General features: G+C 43.8%; 1 long non-coding RNA gene across 1 annotated transcript; it reads right to left on the reverse strand.

Annotated features, from left to right (window-relative positions):
* Positions 1–717: 717 nt before the first annotated feature.
* LOC146591265 (uncharacterized) lies at positions 718–1735 on the reverse strand. The gene is made up of 3 exons (XR_014896837.1): positions 1664–1735; positions 1408–1576; positions 718–832 (listed from the first exon to the last, which is right to left on the reverse strand). It is a non-coding gene; the product is annotated as an uncharacterized LOC146591265 (long non-coding RNA).
* Positions 1736–12832: the final 11097 nt, after the last annotated feature.

The raw sequence follows: 12832 nt of genomic DNA on the forward strand, positions 1-12832 counted from the left end.
GAAACAGCTGCAAACGAATTGCATGTTAAACAAATGCCTTTCAAAAATAACTACAGYGGAGCAAGATATTTTGAAAATCTGATTCACGCACTGTTTTTTTTTTTTCTTTTTTGATATATGTTCCAACTTGAAACAGGGAAGAAACAAGACTCAAAGACGACGCCACTGTCCCACACAGTGATGGGGTTGTCCTTAGCACTGGTTCATCATCTGCWGCTTGTACTCATCTGGTTTGCACAGGAAGCTCAAGAGGGGTGTAAAATACCCTTGGAGAAAACAATCACGTARTCGTGATTATTCACACCTACATGAAATGCAAAGACATGAAGGATATGAAACCTAAAAGCAATGAAAGGAAATATTATAATGCAGCATCCTATTGATCGGCAGAATTTGCTGCTACTTAAGATTATTGCACCACAAATAACGTTTGCTGTTGTGCTAACTAGAATTTTAAAATAATTGTAGGATGAAAACAAATCAAAACAGAAGGTGCTTATGCTTAATGCTTTTTACTGCTTACTTGCTGAGTGGGAAGGTCTTGAAGAAATATTTTCTGCCATCCACATGTGTTACCRCAGTGCGTGGTTACACACATTATGAATCTTTTATGCCTCGCTCCAGAGTAGCTGGTAATGTCTGCTCTGAGTGCCAGCCCCAYGGCTGGTATAAATTGATGTGGCATGGTCGACTTTGGGGGCAGGCTGCCCCCACCACAGGGCACAGCCAGCTCCCGCCAGCCTTTCAGCCCAGTGTCAGGGGCAGRAGCACTCTCAGGGGCCTTGTGTAGGCAATAAAATGGAAAGACCTCCAGGAAACCATGCTTCAAAGGCTAAAGAGATGAAGGAAGAMTTGGAAAAATTACCGAAGGAGTGGTATGGCGAAGGAACTTGGGGGGCAAGCACTAAAAATTCAGGTTGTCTGAACTGGCAGGGAAAATGCAGTGTGCAACCATGCCAGTCGGGAAGGTGCTGGCAGAGGCGGTAGAGGGACAGTTTCTACCRGCCTGGCCGTTGGCAGCACCTCTGCTGTCCCGCAGGGCAGGACAGCTGCAGGGGGTCATCGGTAGCACCATGGCACTGAGTAAATGATTAATTCTAATTACGGTGTATTACACCATAATTAAATGAGCTGTAGCTGAAAGTATTTTTCTTAATTTCAAACCCCAGTTTGTATGCTGATGTGTAAAAAGTGTTGCAGCAAAGTCTGGACCACAGATGGGGTTGAGGGAACAGGAGAGCTGGGGGCAGCCGATAGGGAGTCAAAAGCTCAGCCTCTCCCTGAGCGTTTTTCCCTGGGAGCAGGTCACATGGACCCTCTACGAAGGCAGGTCTGCCATGGGAAGCTCCAGGAGAAAGGGCTTGTGAGAGAAACGCAGCTTGCAGCGGCCGCTCCGTCTCCAGCTACCTGCTACTCTGGCTGGCGGGGCTGGGAGACCACGCGGAGCTTAAACGCAGGTAAAATCTGCCTGCAGGGACACCGCCTCTCCATCCTCTCTGAAGTGATGCATAGTGAAGTCAGGTGTGCGAACAAACTAGTTTGCAGAGGCGACRGATGATGCCTTCAGTCTCGGATCCTGCTAAAGAGGGTCGCCCATGGGGTGCGTGGGGCTCTCCTTCAGGACGGCAGCCTGCGGGGAGACCCGGCAAGAGCTGAGGCTTACCAAAACACGCTCCTTCCAAGAACTAAAGCAACGGGCTTCCGTGCATGCAGACAGGCAGGCGGCTCGATTATCTGGGAAAAAAAAAACAAAAAACGAAAAACTTTTTCTCTTCTGGGTTTTCAACTGCAGATTTGGGAGCTGGCATCCGCAAGGCTCAGGCTTATTTCCACCAGCTCGGCAAYGCGGTATAGAAACATTCCTGCAAGAGCTCCATAAAATATCTCCCTCCCAGTTACCGCTATGCCCTTTTGCTGCCATACCACCCCATTTCACACGTTTGCTTCTGCCTGTGAGGAGAGGTGTGCGAGCAAAGCCCTCGCCCTCTCTGACTCCCTCTCCCTCCTTGCCTGATGCTTCGGCTGAGGCRCTGGCAGCAGCCCGCGGGGACTTTGCAGGCTCTGTAGCGCACCGCAGCTGAGTCATGCACTAAAAATAGCCAGGAAAATGTCAGCCTAGCCAAAGTCATTGGCTGATTAACAATGAAGTTTCCTGATTTCAGATACCTTGAGATACACTCCTGACACTCTGTATTTGAGCTACAGAAAGAAAGAGAGCGGGAAGTTCTGGATGCGAGCTTTGTATTAACAAAGAGTGATGCTGCAGAGGTAATGCAGACGCAGATGTCCCTGTCGCCACAACGCGGCAACAATTAATGCGATTGCGCCGCTCCCCGCAGGTGAATCGTGGCACCCCGTGGCGTGCAGCCTCCCCAGGACACAGACCGAGCCCCCGGGAAAAGGGAGCGCAGGGCCTTGTCTCGGTAACGCACAGGGGCGAATCGAGGGCCACTCGTACATTCTTCCGTGACTTCTGAGCTTTCCTAGGTGCACTTTTGTAAGCTGAATAAATGCAAATTAGCAATAATGTTTCCCTGATTTGGCGGTCCTTACTGTCCCGTTGAGGACAACGGAGGCACAGCAGATGATAACGGAGTGTGTCGGAGAGGCACAATAATAATCTCAGTAATCAAAGAATAATTTTGCATGTCATCTTGGCACGGTAATATCCTTTCCCCCTCTATCATTTTGCCTCCACGCTGTAGCCCCATCTGTCATCCCTCATGAATAATTTTGAAAGGTTTGATTGGTTAAGCAGGCAGCGCAGCTTTATCAAATAAATGTTTCATAGCCACAGATAATAAAGTAGAGAGAGGCAGAGGGAAAGCCAATATCCTCCGTGCTGGGACTTGCTGTTCTGGCCATTTCCGGACTATCTTCCAGTTAAATGCAGGGGTGAACACCTAGAAATAAAAGTGCATGTGGGCACCCATGGTACTCGCACAATTCTTATAAAGGCAAACTGGCTAAGCTGGGATACACGGARACAGAGTGCCAAGGCTTTTAGTGTAGGTCTCGTAGTCCAGGGTCACGTCTGAAATCCATCAGTATAACGCTGTGGCAGCACCTACAGTATTATTCAAAAATATTTATGCCAGCAATCATTTTTTAATTTTCGTCTTTCTACAAAACAGGTGTCTATGCAGGAAAATTAATGTGGATTTTAGTTATGAATTTATCCTGTGACAACTGTATCTGAACGATTCCTTGGAGCATAATCCTACTCTGGGGGAAAAAGAATACATTAATCCAGATCAGTGTAATCCACTTTCAAAGCTACATTGAATGAAGGCAAAATTATTGTTAAATTAATGTGCCTGTAATGGAGTTATTTTGGAATAATCACGCAGGTTATTCATTACATTGGAATTCTAGTCTTTGAAAAGATTACCCAGATCCCTTTTTCTCTCCTATTTTACTCTTCCACCTTCTCCAATCACTGTTATACTCAGCTGTTGAAGAGCACATAGGAAATGTCGAGACTGACTGACTTACAGCTGGCAGTGAAGCCCCCAAGAAGCTCACCAGCTCAGAGTAACACTCCTTTAGCAGTGTACTCCTTGGTGGGGCTTGTTGCTTTTCTTCAGACTGTTATTAGMGCTTTATCATCAAGACTGTCCGAAAGTAAATGCATCTTTAGAAATCTTGCAGAATAGGTAGTGTGAACAGGTRTGTAAATATCTGAGTGTTCTCCACCTGTGACTGGAACAGCTGTTTCTTGTGTATTTTAAATGCCAGGGGTCGATTGCTTTGCTCTTTCGTTGCTCRGAAAAGGGCCTGCACCGAAGAGTGCTCTTGAGGACCTTCCATGTACAAACCTTAATGGTGGCATGAAAACTACTCTTAAAATTAGCTAAACATAAGTGCACAAGAAGAAAGTCAGGTTTGCTCTMGCAGTGAAGCTCTGTGCAGCGTGTGAGCAAACTCCTGCTCACCCRTCTAGCTTCCCAGGGAGTAAGAGCAAGTCGGTTTGTTGCATGAGAATGGTCCTGCTGGAGTATCCACTCATACATGAGAGGCCAGAACATGTTTTCAGTTAGAAATTAAAAACACACCACTTTTTTCAGTTGGTCCTGACCTCTAAAAGAGACAGCATGAGCAAAATCAATAGTGCTGCCCAGTGTCTGCGCCAGGGGAGGGGCCAGGTTGTCCCTTGGCACTGCCTGATGCCTCCCTCTCTCCCTGCCCTTCATGTCCTTGGGCCATCTGCAGCTCTTCTGACTTAGTTTAACTATTCAGGAAGGGCTGCCCTGGGGCAAGGCGCTGACTTGAGCCTGTGTTTATTTTTAGAGAAAAATACAAAAATTGATTGTGCTACTGGGGTTTTCCCCCTTCTCTCTCTTTTTTTCCCCCCTGCTCCCTCTCCCTCTACTAAAGGAGTTTTGCTGATCGCCCCTAGGCTGCTGCTCCTTGAATTCCCCAGAAAAGCACTTTTTTTTTGTCCTATCTGCAAGAGCCAAAAGTGCTCTCCAGTGCAGCCAATGTAGCTGAACATAGTCTCAGTGCTGGGATAAAAAGTTGTGGAGTTCCCTACATCAATAGATTTTTTTTTTCTTCTTTTCCCTTTCATACACTTGAGTCTCTCTCCCACCATGCGTAAGGGATACAGGCAGACTCTGGCTGAGCTGTCTGTGGAAGCCAGCTCTGCTTCTGTAGACATAACGTACAATACATTTTTTGGTCATTATTTCCAAAGCTAATTTTCTTTTCTGTGCAGTTGGTGCTCTCACTGATCGGTGACAAGCTGTGGACATTTCTGAGATGCTCACCACACGTGGATGGCTGGTGTAGGRCGGTGAAGAGAGCTCCTGGCATCATCTCGCAGACCGTGCTGAAGACAGAGGTGGCTGAGATGAGCCGCAGTCAAGTGCAGGACCCTGTGGTGTGGCCCCTGTCTCGGGGACACCCAACACCTGGTAAAGGGGGATGGGAGCTCTTCTGAGGTATCTACCCTTTCTGGTTGACAGCCTTCAGGGGGGACAAAAAATCCACAAGCCAGTATGTATTTCACTAGTGCTTGGTAGATGCTAGAAGAGGCCAATAACAAACCAAGCTGGTAGCATGATTTTACAAAGCTGTTAATCGTACATAAATATAATAATACATAATACGTTAAATCTGGGGAGAAACAAATAGAGTTTATCAGTAAGTCACTTCTAGAATAGCACAGACAGTTATTTCAGTATTTCTGTTTTAACAGAAAATTTTCATGTTTTGCACTTGAACATATATCAGCTCTGGAATTGGTCTAAACTAGATTACGAGTTATTTAGAAAGGAGCTTTACCTTTTAGTGTACTGGTACATTTATAGGCTACTCTATATAAATCATAGTTGATATTTTATTGACTACTGTTTCTAAGAAGATTCTATGTTTTCACAAATATGCTTGACCACTCAGCATAGCTGAGGACTAAATAATGCCTCTGTTGCTTTACCTGTTGTGAAATAGTTTTGCATTTAGTCATACCTAGAAAAATTAATGAAAGTGGTGAAAGCGGTTTCCTGTTGTGGTTATGTGCCAGTAACAACTCTGCTGGATGCTGCATAGAAAAAAAACATAGAAGCAGTCTGTTCTCTGTTTGCATAGAACTTATAACATTACTGTAAACACTACCTTCTCTACCTATAGTAGAGAATTCATCGATAGCTAATTTGAGGAAAGCTGTGAGGTAACCACTTTTTTCCTTCAGGCCTTTATATTAGAAGTAGGTTCTTCCACTCTCAAAGTCTTAGGTCACAGCATGATTTGTTTCCTTTCTTCATCATCATTTGTTGTTGTCTTTCATCTATTCTCTATCTTTTTACCCTTCTCTCTTCTGTTAACCATTTTCCTCTTTTTTTTTCCCTAGCTATATTTTTCTCCCTCATGATCTCAAATCCTGCCTTTCTGCACTGATTCATTCAGTTCTCCTGGTGCTTCATCTCCACCCTCAGTCACAGTTAAGCCTGCCTCATACAATCTATTTTCCTTTTCCACCTTAACCTAAAGATTCCTCCTCCAGCTCCTGAATGATTTATATGCTCCAGATCACATTGTTTTTGTCGTTCTTGGTTGATTGGGTTTTTTTTCCACTTAGCCAGCCTCATGTCTCATACTCTTTTGTGTGCAATGGGAATGTATATATGCTGCTCAAAGTGGAGTGATGATAAGAAGAAGGATTTTTTTTGTGTGTTATCAGAGGTGATTTCTCTTAAGGAGGTGCTTTTTTTCTTTTTGCTTTTTTTCTTCTCTCTCTCTCTCTCTCTCTTTTTTTTTTTCTGCCTCGCAGTTGTGCGCTGAAAGTAGGCAATTTAATTCTGCTGCAGTGAGGTGAACTTGACCTTGCTTTACAGACAGCTGAGCAGCCAGCCTAGATCAGAGGCTGCTCCCCTGATTTCAGCAGCACTCCCAGGACAGCACAGCGTTTGGATGCCTTGCTGGAATTGGTACAAGGCCAAATAATTCAGCTCTCACATACATCTGGCACTAGTACATGGGTTGTACAGACACAAAACAATGTTAGTTGACCCACAGCTCTATTGTCATAAACAGTAACCTTATCTAAGAATGAATATATTGGTCTACATGACTTTTATATGATTTTTTTTATTAATTGACATTGCTCTCCACATTACCTCCAGCCCTTATATGACCAGCTCACATCCAGGTGAGGTCTGTCAACCATAGGCAATTTTCAGAATCCCCTTTCAGCAGCTACAGTAACCCCAAGCAAATGCTGTCTTTTGAGATGTGGCTCAGCAATATGATACTTAGGGCTCCTCATACTGGATCACACCCTGCAGAGTATCTGATTGTTCTGATTTTGTCCAAAATCTGCAGCTAGTTAACTTTGTTCCATCACGCTTTAGGCTGGATCAGATATTTTGTCCTCTCTAGAGCCAGTGCAGGGCTGGCATTACTACCACATTCTGACTAATTTCATGGAAATGTGATCCTAGGTGGATCAAACTGATCCTGCTGGGTGGTCTGGGAGCAGCAGACCTGGAATTATATCTTGGGAGTGCAGGTATTGGGTTATACTGGTATTAATGACAAGTCCCAGCTCCTGAGCAGGGATGATCTGCACTAAAGAGGTTGTACACGAACAGCCTCTGGGTTTCCACATGGATTTTCTACAGGACTTTTCACAGTCTGCAGTGAGGAGAATGAGAGCTACTAGGAATTTTTCCTTGACTGGGCAGAGGACTTTGTTATTTCCACATGCTGTTTCCACAACAGCAAAGCAAGGGCAGGCTAAGCAGTGCCCACTGCGAGAGGAGCAAGTGGTAAAAGATTATATGCTTCCAGAAAATTGATAAAATCCCTTAATTTATAGCTGGTGTGTGTGTGAGAGAGAGAGAGGAAATCTGGTTGTTTGAAATGCTGTGTATACATGGCTTTCTCCTGTACCTTTATTTTAGAGGTAATTGATCATAAGCATCGCAAACTGAAAAAGAGGTTAACGAGTTAAGAGAAAGTTTTCATTCCTCTTCATTTCTATTCATGTGCATATGCGCATAATCTTGACGGAGAAGGTAAAAAAATACTGCAGTGATAGAGAAAACAGTAGCTCTCCTAGGAAGCCTCGCAGTTGTGGGCCCATGTAGCTGCTAGTGAAAGTACTAAGAGGTTTGCCTGCAATTGAGCTTGAAAGCCACAGCCAGAAAGTGACCACCTTGAGAGAAGAAAGTTGCCTGGAGGAACTAGCAAAGGCAAGAAGTTGAGCAGCAAGTGAGGTACTGCCACTGCGAAGAGCAGGGCTATAACTCAGGTAGCGTTTGCCAAGATCCTGCAGCGGCTGTTTTGCACACACCTTGGCATGAAGTGACACAAACTTTTTGTTGGTCAAATTCTCCCATGATGTGACAAAACTGGTAACATAGGATTAAAAGAATCTGCCAATTTTAAAACATTGCGATATTTTGACATGCTGCATCAGTCTTTATTTTTTATTTCTTCCTTTTTCCCCTCCCTTCTTCTCCTGCCCTTCCTCCACACAATTTCGTTAGGTCTTCTTCTCTTTCTCTGCTTCTCTTTTCATGTTTATATATCTTTTTCTCTTCTTTTCCTTCAGTCTTGAATCATTGCCTTTTGCGTTCTCCTTCTTCTATTTCTTTCTTCCCTTTCTTTTGCTTCTCTGTTGCCCAGAAAGTGCTGGAGAATGATGCATCTTCCTCTCTTAACCCTGAGAGAAATTATGGGAATGGCTCAAAGGTACAGTTTTGACCTGAACACTGATGCCACTAGTGGTAATGTTTACTGAAGGTGTGTCACCACTGCAAGTTAGTGAACATTTTGCATAGCTGCATCCAGACAGGGTATGAGCCTCTACTGAGCACGACTGTGCTGATTTTAACAGTGCTTCCGCTGTTCCTGCGTGTTGTGTTTGGGAATAGGTACCATGGTGCTTTGTGCTAAAATGTTTTGATCCAATGCCACGAATAAAGGAAAGCCTGTCTTTGCCTGAGGGGATATCCTGGGAAGACATTAGGACTTTTATTGATGCTTGGAAAGCAGGCAAGTACCAGACTGAATTAATCTGGAGTCTAGGTTGCAATGCAGCTTGCAGCCATGTAGGTTAGGCTAGCACTAACTCAGAACATCTCCTGTATCTCCAGAGGGTTTCTGCATGATGGTAGAGAGATTGGTTTAAAACCTGGCTGGGGGCCCAGACTAACTATGCAGTCAGTAAAACGGGCATTTTGTGCAGAGACAGAAACTCTGGTCCCAGACTGTCAGCAGCTGCTTGGTGGGCAGCCAGAAGGAGTGGAGTGGGAGGAAGGGCAGAGCCACCAGCCTGCCCGAGAGCTGCTTTTGCCTTCACTGCTACTATTTTGTGTGACTTATTGTGGACTAATAGACAAGAAATCCAAAAGGAGATGAGCTGCCTGTAGCTTTTCCCATGAAGTGGCTAGCTCAGGCCAGCTGGCCTTCCCTAGCTGAGAAACACTCGTGGGAGATGGTTTTCCCCTATAAGAGAGCAGAGACTAACACGGTGATGGTGACAAGCAGAACAGAACTACAGACTGCAATGTGGTAAAGACCGGGGAGTTTTTTCTTCTGTCTTTCCAGAAGTTTGTAATAGCACTGTCATGAAGCCGTTTTCTCAATTATTATGAACCATCTGAAAAATCAGCTACCATTCCAGCACAGCCAAAGTCAGTGTAGGAGAGCAAGGGTTGTTCTTGGCAATACTGCCGAGGAGAACAACTCCCCGGGGTGAAGGTGCTCTGAATCCTGCTTTCCTTGAGAGCATGATTTCATCCTCCCACAAGCACTGTGACAACTATGACATCAGCTTTTTTACATTACCTTAAAATGAGTGTTAATTTTACCTTAGAGGTACTCAGCCCACATCAGCAGCACACATGACTCAGATTCTCCAGATCTGTTGTTTCTTACATCTAAATTTTGACTCTCCTGTTTGGTCTCAGTTTTCTGAGAAGTCTAAAACTGCAAGTTTCTCTGAACTGTTGCAATTCACAGCTGTCCAGAAATTCTGCCATGTGAATATGAGGAGAGTATATATACTGACAAGTTCCTTTAAAATAAAATGTTCAAATGTTTCTTCTACATATTGAATGTTATCCTTTTATTATTTACAAACAGGTGCATTATATAAATAAATATATATTTACAATTGCTCACATTATTTGTTCAATGTTAGTTTTTTCCTCTGCTTAATTTATTACAACTTTCACGAGTTCAAAATCAGTAACACAGGCCTATTTTTTCTTTTTTTTTCCTTTTTTTTTTTTTTTTTTGTCCATGAGCTGTAATGTCTAAAATGAATATTCAAATCCATATATAAGGTTCTATAGATTTAGCTTAACTTGTGGGGGTATTATTCAGGATGCCACATCAAGTCAATGACAGATGTGGGTACCTGTCACCTAAACTAGACTCCTGAAAAGGTTAAGAACAAATCTGGGTATCTGTGGTACAAAGCACAGGCCTGATTCTCTCTGCTAAGGCAGATGTCATTTCTGTGATATTCGAAAGGCCTCTCCAGAAAAAAAAAGATTCTAGAACATATTTCTTCCCCAAAAAAACAGAAATAGAGCTCTTCATACAGAGATGCTTCTTCCTGACTATTGATTTCGAATACATCTCATACGTCATCTTTAAACTGTAGTAAAAATGTTCTGGGTTTTTGGAACAAAAACAATGTTCAAATTTCTGACATTTTTAACAGAGGGAAATTTCATTTCTGATACAGGTCAACTTTTATATATCCTTCCAGCTGCACCAGGGTATGTGAGCAGAAAAGAGTAAACAGATGTCAGAATTACTGTAGAGCACTTAACAAAATCGCACAAATTACTTAGTAGTCCATGTGAATTACAAATCAAATGAATAGTAAAATAGAATATTAAATGTCATGAAAACTCTCAGTGTAGTCCATGCTGCAGTTCAGGTTGAAATCCAGTTGCTGCAGCTCTGCATGTTTATGACTTGTCAGATTTGTATGACTTTCTCAAAAGATTTGTTTTAGAGCTGATACTTTCCATGACTGTTTTCAAGCAAAAGAGGAAAAATTTAAGAAATTCCACTTCTCAATTTTTGAGGTCAGTGGCATTGGGAAAATCCATTTGAAAATGATGTGAACTGTACTTTTCTACAGAAAAACACTACTAATGCAGCTAGTCAACTGCAACATTTTATTTATTGTAGCTGGTTTTTCCTAAACAGCGGGATGGAAGGAAAGTGGTTATAAATGACTGAAGAATCACTTTTTAAGTACTCCTGAAGGGCAACTTTTTCTTACTAGGACCTATTCACCCCTCATTCCCTGTAAAGAAAGGAGGATCCTAACAAAGAAATACCAAATCGTACAGGCTAGGACTGTAGAGGTGAGAGTTAACAGATTAATGGAACGGCTGAGGGGTGAGTCTTGACTAGTTCCCCTCCCTGCCATTCACTGAAGTACCATAACCAGCCCATTTACTGAACACTGAAATTCCCACTCGCTGGGGAGCCAGTCATGGGGGCCAAGTTGAGCTGGCCACATGCCTGYGGCCAGGCACATTGCAACTCATTTCCTCATTTCCCTTCAGCTATGTCTGGAGAGGAGAGTATGGTAAATCCAGATGTTTAACAGAGATGTGGTAGGTCTGAATTCCCAGCAAGGGGAGAGGGGAGTTTGTTTATTTTTGTTTTTCAGAAAAGAATGTGAGTGGGTCTTCTGTGCTTCTTCAGAAAGTTATATGGTATCTTTTCTCTTCCTGTGGTTTTATTCCCCTCTATCAAAATAACCTCTTTCAACGTTTTCCTAAGTATTAAAGTTTTATTCAGAAGCCAGTAAGCATCACACTGACTTTACTGAGTACTACCTCATCCCAAAGTAACAGGCTACGCAATTTAAAGCCCCTTGTGGCCACACCTTTCTGGTGAACACCAAAACATAGGTTTCCTTTTTGTTTCACAAAAGCAAAAACACCTTGCAATCTTTCTTCTTTCTGAAGTTTCAAAGAGAGATCAGCACACTGCAAAGCCCTGTAAGCCCATCCTTACAGGGAAGTAACAGTCTTCTGCCAAACTGAAAAATACCGCAGTGTTGTCCAGCTCAGCGTTCCTGTACACGTTTAATTTGGACATTAGCACAAACCAGTTAGTGTAGTTGGTTTACAAGGATATGCAGATTGCTACGGCAAAAACCTGTCCTCCCAGGTTACTCTGAGAACAATGATATTATTTACGGAGGATTTGAATGTGGTTGATTATTCTTTCCTAAAATGTCACAGTGGTGGTGTGGTACAGCACCAGACTGCTCTACTGCATGTTGCTGGCCATGAGGGCATTGCTAGTGACAACACAGGAGCATTTACCAGCCTTGTGGCCACTGAGCAGTCTGGTGTGATGTCCTGCCGTTATCACCCAAGGAAGATGCTAGGAATTTTTGCTACTATTTTTACCCAAGCTAGAATTTAACTTTCAACTTACTCGGGGCAGATTTTTAACTAGAGCTGGTCAGGAAGCAAATTAAAAAAAGGCAGTTATCCTGAATTTTCTTCTCAGTCTTTGCTCATTCAGAGTTTTTCTTTAAAAATGTTCTTTCCCCCACAAAATGACCCAGTTAAAAGGGCTAGGTCCTTTCAACAATATTAAAACTCCCAAGTTTATGGTTCTGCCATGAATTCTGAAAGGGTGACGAGGGTCTTCCCCAGTCCCACACGAATTGTACTCAGCACTGCATGCTTTTCCTGCAGTTTCAATATCCCCACCGTAGCGCTAACAAGGAAGTTCACTGTGGCGCAGYGGGAACAAGGGGAATAACGCTATTTTTTAAATGCTCGTCAGAGACTGTCACTTCCCTGCCCTGAGCTTTCCACCTCCACAGTGATGGCGTGCGACCACTTCCCCAGACGAGAGTCATCTCCCCGCGTGACGATGTGTCCGTTGCCGCATCAGACCCCTGTGAGCATCTCCCCCCACGCCAGTGCACGTTGGCACCAGCGGCTTGAAGGACTAAGCTCTGGTGTAAAGCCAAGACTTCCACATGAGAAGCTCGTGCTGGGAATATTGTTTTTCACCTCTGGGGTTAGTTTTCTCTCCCTTTTTAATAGAACAGCAGCAAGTACATGAGCAAATAGCTGTTTTCTCACTAAAGGCCAGCAAGCCCGACACTTTATTGATGAGATGGAAATCACAACAGCACTCTTTACTGCCTAGGTATATACGTGTGTTAGCTGTACATATTACTGCGCTCTCTGAGTGTACTGGGCACAGGGCATCGGTTTACTTTAGGCCTTCCCAGGCCCTCAGAGAGGCGCCCAAAACCTTAAGGCTCCGTTATGGTGCAGTCCCGGCGAACGCCGGAGGCGCAGCTGCCGCAGCGGAGGCTGCGTAC

Source organism: Rhea americana, unplaced genomic scaffold, assembly GCF_003343005.1.
Source record: "Rhea americana isolate MKP2758 unplaced genomic scaffold, rheAme1 scaffold_38, whole genome shotgun sequence".
In the NCBI taxonomy this organism is placed as follows: domain Eukaryota; kingdom Metazoa; phylum Chordata; class Aves; order Rheiformes; family Rheidae; genus Rhea; species Rhea americana.